Consider the following 10,379-nt stretch of genomic DNA (forward strand, 5'->3'; position numbering starts at 1 on the left):
TACTACAGACAGACTGCTTTGTATTTAATAGATAATATACGCGTGCAGGGGGTATGAAACCACAACTATTGATAAAATAAGTGTAAAAAAGATTGAGTTATGCTGGCATTAAGAGCTCGTTTCAAATGTTAACCGCAACGAATTGAAGACATTGGATCCTCTTCCTCTACGTGTTGCTTTGTTACTAAGCTTATAACGTGCAGGGTTTTTTAATCAATTAATAAATATATAATATCCTTTTTATTCATTTACATATTAAATATGTAAAGATCAGGAAATTGAGAATCAGATCAAAAATTAAGAGCAGCGAGACTGACTTAACAACTCTTCAAAAATAAATCGGGAACCAAACAGGCTCAAATGAACCCGTCTTCAAAATTAAAAAAATATAATTAATATAAAAACATATTTGATGATCCCTGTATTCGTTCACGAGCATCCAGATTTTTTTTGTTCGATTTTCTTCAGCGGTTAGATGAGGTTCGCTCATCCTGAAGAGATTCGAAACCACCTGTGGAAGGGCTACTTCCCGACCAACGAAAGGAAATACCGACCGTGCGGTTTCGTGCCTCACTGGACTATATTCGTTCTCTTTCTCTCTGCCATTATCACCCCATCGAACAATATAATTTACACGTCTCCATTGTCCGTCGCCGGCCTATTGATCCGCTCTTTCTTCCTACACTGTCAGATATTGTCATCAGATTGCGGGCAGCTGTCGAGCACTCTCTTAATACTATCTTAAGCCTGATCGAGGACCAATTTCCTCTTATCTTGACGTGTCGACCGGTAGCCACTGTCATTTACTACTATGGGTACTTGAAAACCCACAAAAATAATTAACGTGAGACTGTATTGAATAGTAGTGCGTTTGAACAGAACTACATTAAATGATAAATAATTAAAAACTGCTTAACATTTTGCATTTTAATATTTGAAAAAAATGGTTTGACTCCACAGCACATTCAATATTTCGCAACATAGAAAGGGTTAACTCGTACCTATTATTATTTATTAAAGAAATTGTATTACGATTTTAAAAAATATATAAAATGCCATTTTTATCATGATACCCGGAATCATTGCTTTCCCAGGGCCCGGAATTTTTCGTCTTTAATATGAACTAAATGTGGCATTAAAAATATTACAAAAAGGGTATTGCGCTTATGACTTTTTTTAAATAGTATTTTTTAAGAATCATAAAGATAGGTACATTCTATGTCTACTCCTAAAAAACAGTAAAAATCCAAATTAACTATTTTTAATTTTAATTAGTATATAACTTATATAAACATTTTTTCTACTAAAAATATAATGATAAATAAATGTTGAAATAAAATTGATCTTAAGAGTCTGCAGTTGACGCTTAGAATATGGCATAAATACTTTATAGAGATATGAATATAAACCAACCTTTGAAACAACTGAAAAATCTTATTTTGATAATTATGTATTTTACTGATTACGGTTTTAACAGCAATTAAGACAATCAATGTGTAAATGTCAACAGCTAACTAGATTTTAGGTGTATAGGTTTTGGGGATAAATTAAAAAAAAAATTCTCCCAAGGATGAATTAAGCATAAACTTGTAATAATAATTTGACCATTAATTGTAAATGTTTGTCGACCGATACAAACATATTATCAATGATCTAGAAATTCAACAGTAAATTTTATTTAAATGTAATTACCATTTTTAAGTGCACTACGAGACTAAATCCACTTATGTGCTCCCATATTTTAAGAAAAATCAAAATATTCGCAACTATCAACAATTGACATTTTCTTAGCTTCATATAATAGTTTTTAAGAAAGAGATTTCAATTCTACGCATTGCTTAGACATTTTCTTAACCACTTAAACGCCAGTCACTTATTACTTTATTTTTTTTAACAGAATAATTTTTAAAAGCACGTTAATTAATTATTTATAAATTACCATTTTTTATTTCGTAAAGATTATGGTTAATTATTTTTTTTAAACATATTATCTAATTATTTACAATTTTTTTTTAATTCATAAAAATTATTTTACTAGCATCATTTATCAGTAAACAAAGTAATTTATATTTATTTTTAGAATGAGATACTGACGCGTGGAGAGAAATAACAGGTGACTCATTAATTAGTCGCTGGCGCTTAAAGGGTTAATAAACATAGTAGTTTATTTGTATAATATTCCAAACGTAACGATGCATTGGTATTGAAAAATATTTTTTTTTGTAAAATAAATACTTAGTGTACCTTTATTTTCAGCCCATAATTAAAATGCATGTGTGTGTGAAATAATAATTAGACTTATATTCATATGTAATAAACTTTAAAAAAGATTTTCAAGGGTTGATAAAATATCTATTAGTAAAGTAAAAATAGAGAAAATGTCTTTCAGTAAAATATTTACACATCAAGAATAAAATCAGATTTAATATAAATATTTAAAATAACTCATTCATCAAATGTCCTCATGCTTGCACCACTTCGTGTTTCAGAGCAAAAAATACGATAACTAAAATTAAGCTTTTAAAAAATAATGATTCAAATTAAGCAATAGAAATGATTCTTTTACGAATTATTGCGTAAAAGAAAACGCTTTTCAAAAATAATTTCTGTTGTAAAATTTAGGCGGAGATGATCCATTTCATTCTCAACGTTCGCAACATTTCACGAAGACGGAAAAGAAAAATTCGGTAAAAAATACTTTTGTATCCGGTAAAATGCTGCTGTTTTAATTTTAAAACGCATTATTTTTAAACCAAATAACTAACTTTTACCTTTAAATTGTAAAAATAAAAAATAAAACTATTTGGATTTTTCTTCTGGGAGAAACAAATATTAGGTAAATTTATAATCACTCCATACTTTTTACACCTAATTTAGAATAATTTGATAATGCAACCTGAATTGCCTTTATAAAACCAGAAAAAATATGCTCCAGAAAAAATCTCAGAAGAGAGGAAAAACTCAATTTCGATGATACTAATATTTTTCTGTTTTTTAATAAGTTTTTAACAAAAGCGAAAGTAGACTCAATTAGATCAGGTGGTACCATATAACACGAACAGTGAATTAACGGGAAGCCTGGGAACAACATTTTGCATTCTTTCGAAAAATATATTAAATTCGCTCCGAGCGATACTGCCCCAAAATTTCCAAGAGGTTAATAAACCGCCAAATAAAAAATCAACGGAATACCTAAACATTTTTTGTCCGGATTGCCGAAATTTCACCATAGTTTTTGCGCAAGGTGTACCACCGTGGGATCGAAAGTGAAGGTCCCTCGCATCCGTGACACACATTCGCACATACACGGGTTGTTAGAATGCTTGAGATTTTTCAGGATCAAATTATACACCCGTAACCGGGTAACAATTTTGGACCTCCGCAAAGATGCATTTTAACTACACACGTGCACTATAATATATTATACATAGTGTGGCTCGGAATTGCTCTTCCCAAAAACAGGTTCCCGGTCGTTGTAAGGTCTCTTTGGGACCCTCTCCGTCACTCATACGGGTGTTGTTCCTTCTATCTTGTCTTGTTGTTTTTTTTTCACCTCCACCTCTATGCTTTTTTCCTGTTCGTTTTTTGTTATTACCGCTTTGATTTTTTTCGCTCTCGGTTCGGTTATTCCTGATCATGGGTGCGCAACCATAATATTTTTAGATTAGTGGTGGTAAAACCGCACTTCTTATTAAATTTTCAGTGATACGCAAATTTATATAATAGCTTTCATTATAAATATCATTATCAGTATCTCAATAAAAAATATATCCTGTATAGAAATGCATAGTAAACTTAAGTACTGCATGTATCGTGCAAGATCGATGTATTTAAAATACAATAAGCTTTTTGTGGCACACCGCAAACATTAGATGTCACTGAATTACAGACGTAGTTGTTGACTGTGTTTACCCAGTTGTAATGCATTGAGCTTACAACGGAAGATTAACAATAAATAAATTAATGTACTCCTACTTGATTTTTTACCGATTCAACTTCTGAGAAATTATTATTATGATTGTTATTAACATCCTAGACACTATTCTTCATAAATGTGGATTTGAGATCAGCCTCCAGATGATAAACAATGACTTTAAAAATGTTGAACAACAATACAGGTTGTCATTCAAATGTATTCCGTGAAGCCATATCGTTGTCGTGAAGAGTATGCCTCCTCTTCTCTTGTTTGTGTGTGTATGTTTTTTCTTATCGTTTTTTTGGTCCGCAATGTCCGCTTCAGTACCTCTGAGGCCCCGGCTGGGGCTTAATTGGACACTTTTTTACATCCGGTGATCAAGTAACTGGAATGCTGTCGGATGACGATGATGGTTCACCAGATACAGGCGCACACACGCGCACCACGGTCAGATGGACGCGAAAGAGAAAAACAGGTACCGAACAGAGACAGGTATCGAGAGACGTTTTAAAATCGTCTTCCTCCTCACCCTTTCGGTAGGAATGTTACGGTCAAATGGTTCTGACGCACGAATCAGCGGTTCTCATACTCTTTACGTACGCGCCCAGAAGCCTTCCAGCTACGCCTCTGAAGGCATGCGAGGGTCTTGACCGTGTGAACATTCCATCCAGGGGGTAAATTGCGAATAGTGTCAGAATTTTTGAAGTGGTGTCATTAACGTCACAGGTCCAAATTTGGAATTAGTCAGTTTGAACTTCAGACTTTGGATGCGTTTAAAAGAGGTTTTTATTTACAGCTAGATTACTAAATACTAAATTTATTTAATTCTAATGACTCTTAACGTGGAAATAGATGTTTTGAATTTTGAAGAGGCTGAGGCAAGTGATATATATGACATAAGAAGATTAACGGAAAATTTTAAATGCTTTAAAAATGTCGAACGGGAAAACATCGAGGAGTGGTTTGATTACGATTCAAACGATCCATAAAAGCTAGGAGTTATAGTGATAATAGAAGTGAATAATATACAAACAATTATATTAATCACAAGATGGCACTGACTTTGGTTAAAATTTTACTGAAATACATTGACCAAAAGGCATTCGAATATAACTATAAAAAAGCTCTTAAAAATTCGTACTGATATTCGAAAATTATTGAGAAATTCCTAAAAGCATACAAAAATATCCGAATAATCCGAAGTCGGAAGCGTAGATCTCTGTTCAATGTCTGCCCTGGTAGACGAATCAAAAGTAAGGGGTTGTTCGTTAAACCACTCAGCAACGTTTTTCTTTTTCAGAAATATTTACCAAAAATGTTGTAAAGCAGTTTTTAAGTAGTTCCAAAAAATATCGATATTTTATCTGTTACGCTTGTAAAAAAGTGTGCCTAACAGTTTTCAAGTTTGATAAAATATGTTATTATATTCATCAGAAATTTCACTATTTTAGCACGTGATCGACTTAAAAAAACAATGGGGAACATCCGGTGTATCTTTGACTTTTACCTAATCTAAGAAACTAGCCAAATTTTTGTATTTATAGGGGCGGTATTTTATGACCGGGTTATAAAATAAGCATTTGTTAAACTGTAATATTTTTTAGCGCATTAAATTTAAGAACACATGAATCGTCCTTCCATCGCGAAAATGTCGCCCACAAGCAAGTGCCGTCTGGGGCGGTCCGCCCTTTCTCATGCCACCCCCTAGCTACATCATAAATTTTATTATAGACAAAATTAAAATATATATTCTAAAATTTAACGCTCCTATTTTTCAGATTTTTTTAAATAGCAGTTATTATATATTTAAAATGAATTTAATGAAATACTTGAGAAGTATCGCATGCAAATGGCTCGTATAATAATCACTTCCACTATTCAGATTTGTGTTCTTGGATAAGGCAACAATGCCATTACGAAAATACAAGGTGTGTCGGAGACAACTACTATTCCTGTCAATACTCTTACTAGAAATTATACACATGTATAAATATATAGTATATGTAAATACACATGTGTATATCAAAGTATTGAATTGTAGTCGGACATAAATCAACCCGGCCGTTATTGGATCATCAATCAAACGATGTATTGTTAAGTGACCTGCGCTGGCGATCGCCATGAAAAATAAGCTCGCTACTTGATGGCAATAAAAATAATAATAATAATAATGACCATACGCGCTGGCAACACTGGCTTGTGGCTGTATGTTGTATAACAACGTCTAAGAAATTTTGGCTTTGATTTGATTAAGATAAATGATATTTTTGCGCGTTTTCGACAAATATGGACATGGATCAGCTTAATCCTCTTTCATTACATTTGAAGAATTCATTTTTATATTCAATATATTCTTCACAAAGTTATTGAAAAAATGCGGTTTGCCTAAAAATTATCTATGTCCAAGCGTATGTGTAAAAAACAAGAAATGTCCTGGACATATTATAATAGCAAAAAATGACTTTTGTAATAAAAATAATACTAATTGAACGGAGTGTTCTATACATTTTAAAAAATCTGTAGATTCATGGAAATGAAACTACCTTATCTTAGTTTTCCCATTAAATCCGGTTTGTACTGGCATTGCATACTTTCAGCGTTGTAAATTGCTGTTTTAATTTTAATGTTTCTATAAACATAAAGCGGCCTAACTCATTAATTCAGTTATTTATCACATTTATATTCTTACGCATCAAACAAATTTAATCCCTTATTAGAAAAAAAAATTGTTAGCATATTTTATAAATTCATCAGTCATAAATAATTATTTATTGGTAACATTACAGATAGAGAAATCTGTCTTCATGTTTATCAATTTAAGGGAACTAACATTTTTTAATATTTAATAATTAAATATAATTAAATATATTTAATACTTCTAACATATTTTTTTTCTAAATATAAAATGATCATAAATATTTTTTCGTTCTTTAGTAAATTTAGCATTTTGTTACATGTCTGTTATTTTATAAATTAGTCTTAATTTTATCATATAATAAATAATCTAAATATTCGAAAGCCCTGATTGATAACTTTTAAAAGCTAAACAATTCGAAGCGCTTCCACAATAGACATCGACGCGCGGTCGTATTCCAAACCCGAAACTTTTTTCTTATCTTAAGTACGACGCGTATACGACACGCTTACGGCATAAATTGTATTTTCACGTTTATTTCAACGATATTCATCGCATATTTACATTATTTACACACGAATACATTATCGAGTGTGACTCCATAGAAAACGATTTCGCGCGCACGCGATTGCAAATTTATGCACGAAAATTGTCTGCCATTATTATCACATGCGTTCGCAAGTAGATTTGAATATAATGAACGTTTCATCTCTGGTTCTGATGAAGAAGGCGGACGTTGAAGAGTTAGTCGAGGAACGCCCCGGGAAAGCTCCGCGTCGTCTGACGGTGAAAAGACAATGGCGGCGAAGGGTATCAATAGAGAAAATTTGCATATATAAATAATTTATTAAATAGTACGTGGTGATGTACAGTAATTTCGTTTTGTCATATGTAATAATGTGACAGTGCCAATAAACGTCTACATTATGACTGAATATTAAATGATTGAAATACCTGTATAATAGATATTTGGAATTACAATATTAAAAGGATTGAAAAAATTGGAGCTAATTAGTTGTGATCCAATTATATCATACGAACCATTCGTTGTTATCGACGAACTTATTGATCAATATGTTTTGAATGATACATGTTTACAAATTGACAAACTTCATGAACAATATTAAGAAGGATCTAAGACTGTTTCTTATAAAACAATAACATACAGATTAGTATATCGGAAGTTATGCACGTGTTGGGTGCCAAAAATAGAACACCTGTGAGATTTATTAGACGTTGAAATGAAGAAACTTGTTTTTATATTCCCAAATGCTATATAATTTCTGTTCATAAATATAAATTATTTGTGTTTTTCCATTATGTAACTTGATCAGATTGTATTGATTTATCATTTAAATGATATATAAAGCATATTGATGTAACAATCCGTTTGTATTGGGTCTAAATGTAACAAGTACAAATCGTCGTTTTGGCATACGCATAATCAATTTGCTAGTAACTTGTAATACAAGCTCGCCCTCTTTAATTCGGCATTAGCATACAATAGAGGCCGCAAGCTTGCAGAGAAAATGACATTTCCTAATTGTCCGCAATATAAGTGACATCATACGTGGGGAATTTATCGACGATGGAAGATTTCCCCATTATGATAATATGTGAAAATTAATTTATATATTATGTGGTACCTGATATCTACAAAATCACAATTTAAATATGGCCATACTAGATGTCGTATCGTCACAGTTTTCAACTCGTGTCGAGCTCTTGCAGATTCGGGTTTACTGCATGGCTAGATCAGATAGGAAGGTTGAAGTAAAAACGACTGCTTTTCTTGGACTTCTAAGGGTGCCTCGATCGATTCGTTATTAATTTATAACTCGGTGTGAGTGCAATTGTAGCCCAACAGAAGTTTTGAAATGAAAGAAAAAAGTTTCTGGTTTTAAAACAGAAGGGGTGTGACTTTGCAGCCAAATAGACGCTATATAATTTAGTAACAAATTATTTTATAAACTTGTATAGATTACTAAATATATAGAGAAATGTAGATGCCAATATCAGGCAGAAGATTTGAAATAGCAGATTTTCACTGGCATGTCGAGTGATATTATTGTCAGCTGTGATTTCGGTAGAACGGCTGGGATTTTGATAATTGCCCTTTACTGTAATGAGAGATTTTTGTAGTACAATTTTAAATAAGAATAAATTTAAAAAAATATATTTATTATTTTATTAATAATAATATAAAAATATTATTATTATTTTATTAGTTAAAATAATTAAATTAAGATTAATGTTTTTTGGTTTGTCATGTATCTATCAGTGGCGTACGGTGGGTGTTAATATTGGGTGTGCTATAAAAAATAAAAAAAAACGTACATTTTTTCATTTTTATTAGCCGAGGTTTTGACATGCCTAAACTGCCTTACAGCTTTTTCCCATATATAAATAAATAAATAAATAAACATCAAACCTAATCTAAAATATTATTATATAAAAATATCAAATTTCCAATAAACATAAACTTATAATTATTTATATATAAAATCTAATCTTCTTTCTTTAATCATAAATTTTTCTATCACGCTGTCATAAAAAGTGCTCTTCTTTTTAATATCCATAAGGATCCCTTTTTCTATTGAAATCAAGCTAAGGCCACATAGCCTTTCTTGGCCTTGGGTACTTCGATAACAATTATTAATTCGTTTCAGAGCAGAAAATGAACGTTCTGCTGAAGCAGTACTGCTTGGAAGAGTTAATATTAGTTTGCCTAATTTATCTATTTCCTGAAAACCTGACTCAAGATTATTTGTGTTCATAAATTGTACAAGCTCATGAACAGATTTCTCTGCAAATTTAGGTAAATGATAAAGAACAGCAAGCTCATTTTTTAAACTTATATAATCAAATAATGCTCCATAGAATTGTTGCAAATTGGTAAATAATTCATTTGGAAATTTTTTTTTATATTGCTCATATTTTTCTTTCTCCAGAAGGTGAAACTATTCCAATTTGGACATTGAAGAAAAACGGTTTTCAATTTGCTTACATATATTATCAACTATTGTATTAAATACTTGGCTAAACGCGTGCTTTTCTTCAACAAGCAAATCATTACTCAGTCATGGATAATTTTCTTCCGTTACATAAGAATCCCATAATGTTTCATAATTATTTTCCTGTTCATGTCTGAGTTGTTGCAAAATTTCGGTAACTTTCTTACAGAAATATAATATGTCAAGAGATTTGGATTGTAAAATGTTGTATAACACATCAGTTTTTCCAAAAAGGTTTGAAAATATGTGGAGAAATTTTCTTGTTTCAAAATCTTCCAAAAAGCTAAGAAAACCTCGTGCTTTTATTACAGTGTCGGGGTCCCATAGTTCACAATTTTTCACGACGTCTCGAAAAAAGTCCGTAAATTCATTTCTGTATTTTTGCACTGTGTTACTTAACCGTGATGTATAATTCCATCTTGTAGGTGTAACAGAAGGAAGTCTTCTATCTACAAACTCTTGTAAAGCATTTATTCGTTTGGAAGATTTCGAAAAGAATGCAGACAATCCATTTAAAGTTTGAAAGAATGATTTGCACACTTTTATATTGGAAAGACCTTGTTGTAATGTTAAATTCAACATATGAGCATAGCAGTGTGTAAAAATGGCCAGTGGATAAACTTCGAGTACTTTGGCTTGCAAACCATTAATATGCATACTCATTACACTTGCCCCATCATAAGTCTGTCCAACTAATTTTTTCTTGAATTTGAAATTCTTCAATTATATTTACAACGTGGCAAAATAAGCCATCGGCTGTTTTATCAGAGCTAACGTCTGTAAAGCCAATAAACCGCTCGTAAACTTTACCTTC

The sequence above is a fragment of the Plectrocnemia conspersa genome, unplaced genomic scaffold (genome assembly GCF_051122295.1).
Source record: "Plectrocnemia conspersa isolate PC_06_02 unplaced genomic scaffold, ASM5112229v1 ptg000002l, whole genome shotgun sequence".
Taxonomy (NCBI): Eukaryota; Metazoa; Arthropoda; class Insecta; order Trichoptera; family Polycentropodidae; genus Plectrocnemia; species Plectrocnemia conspersa.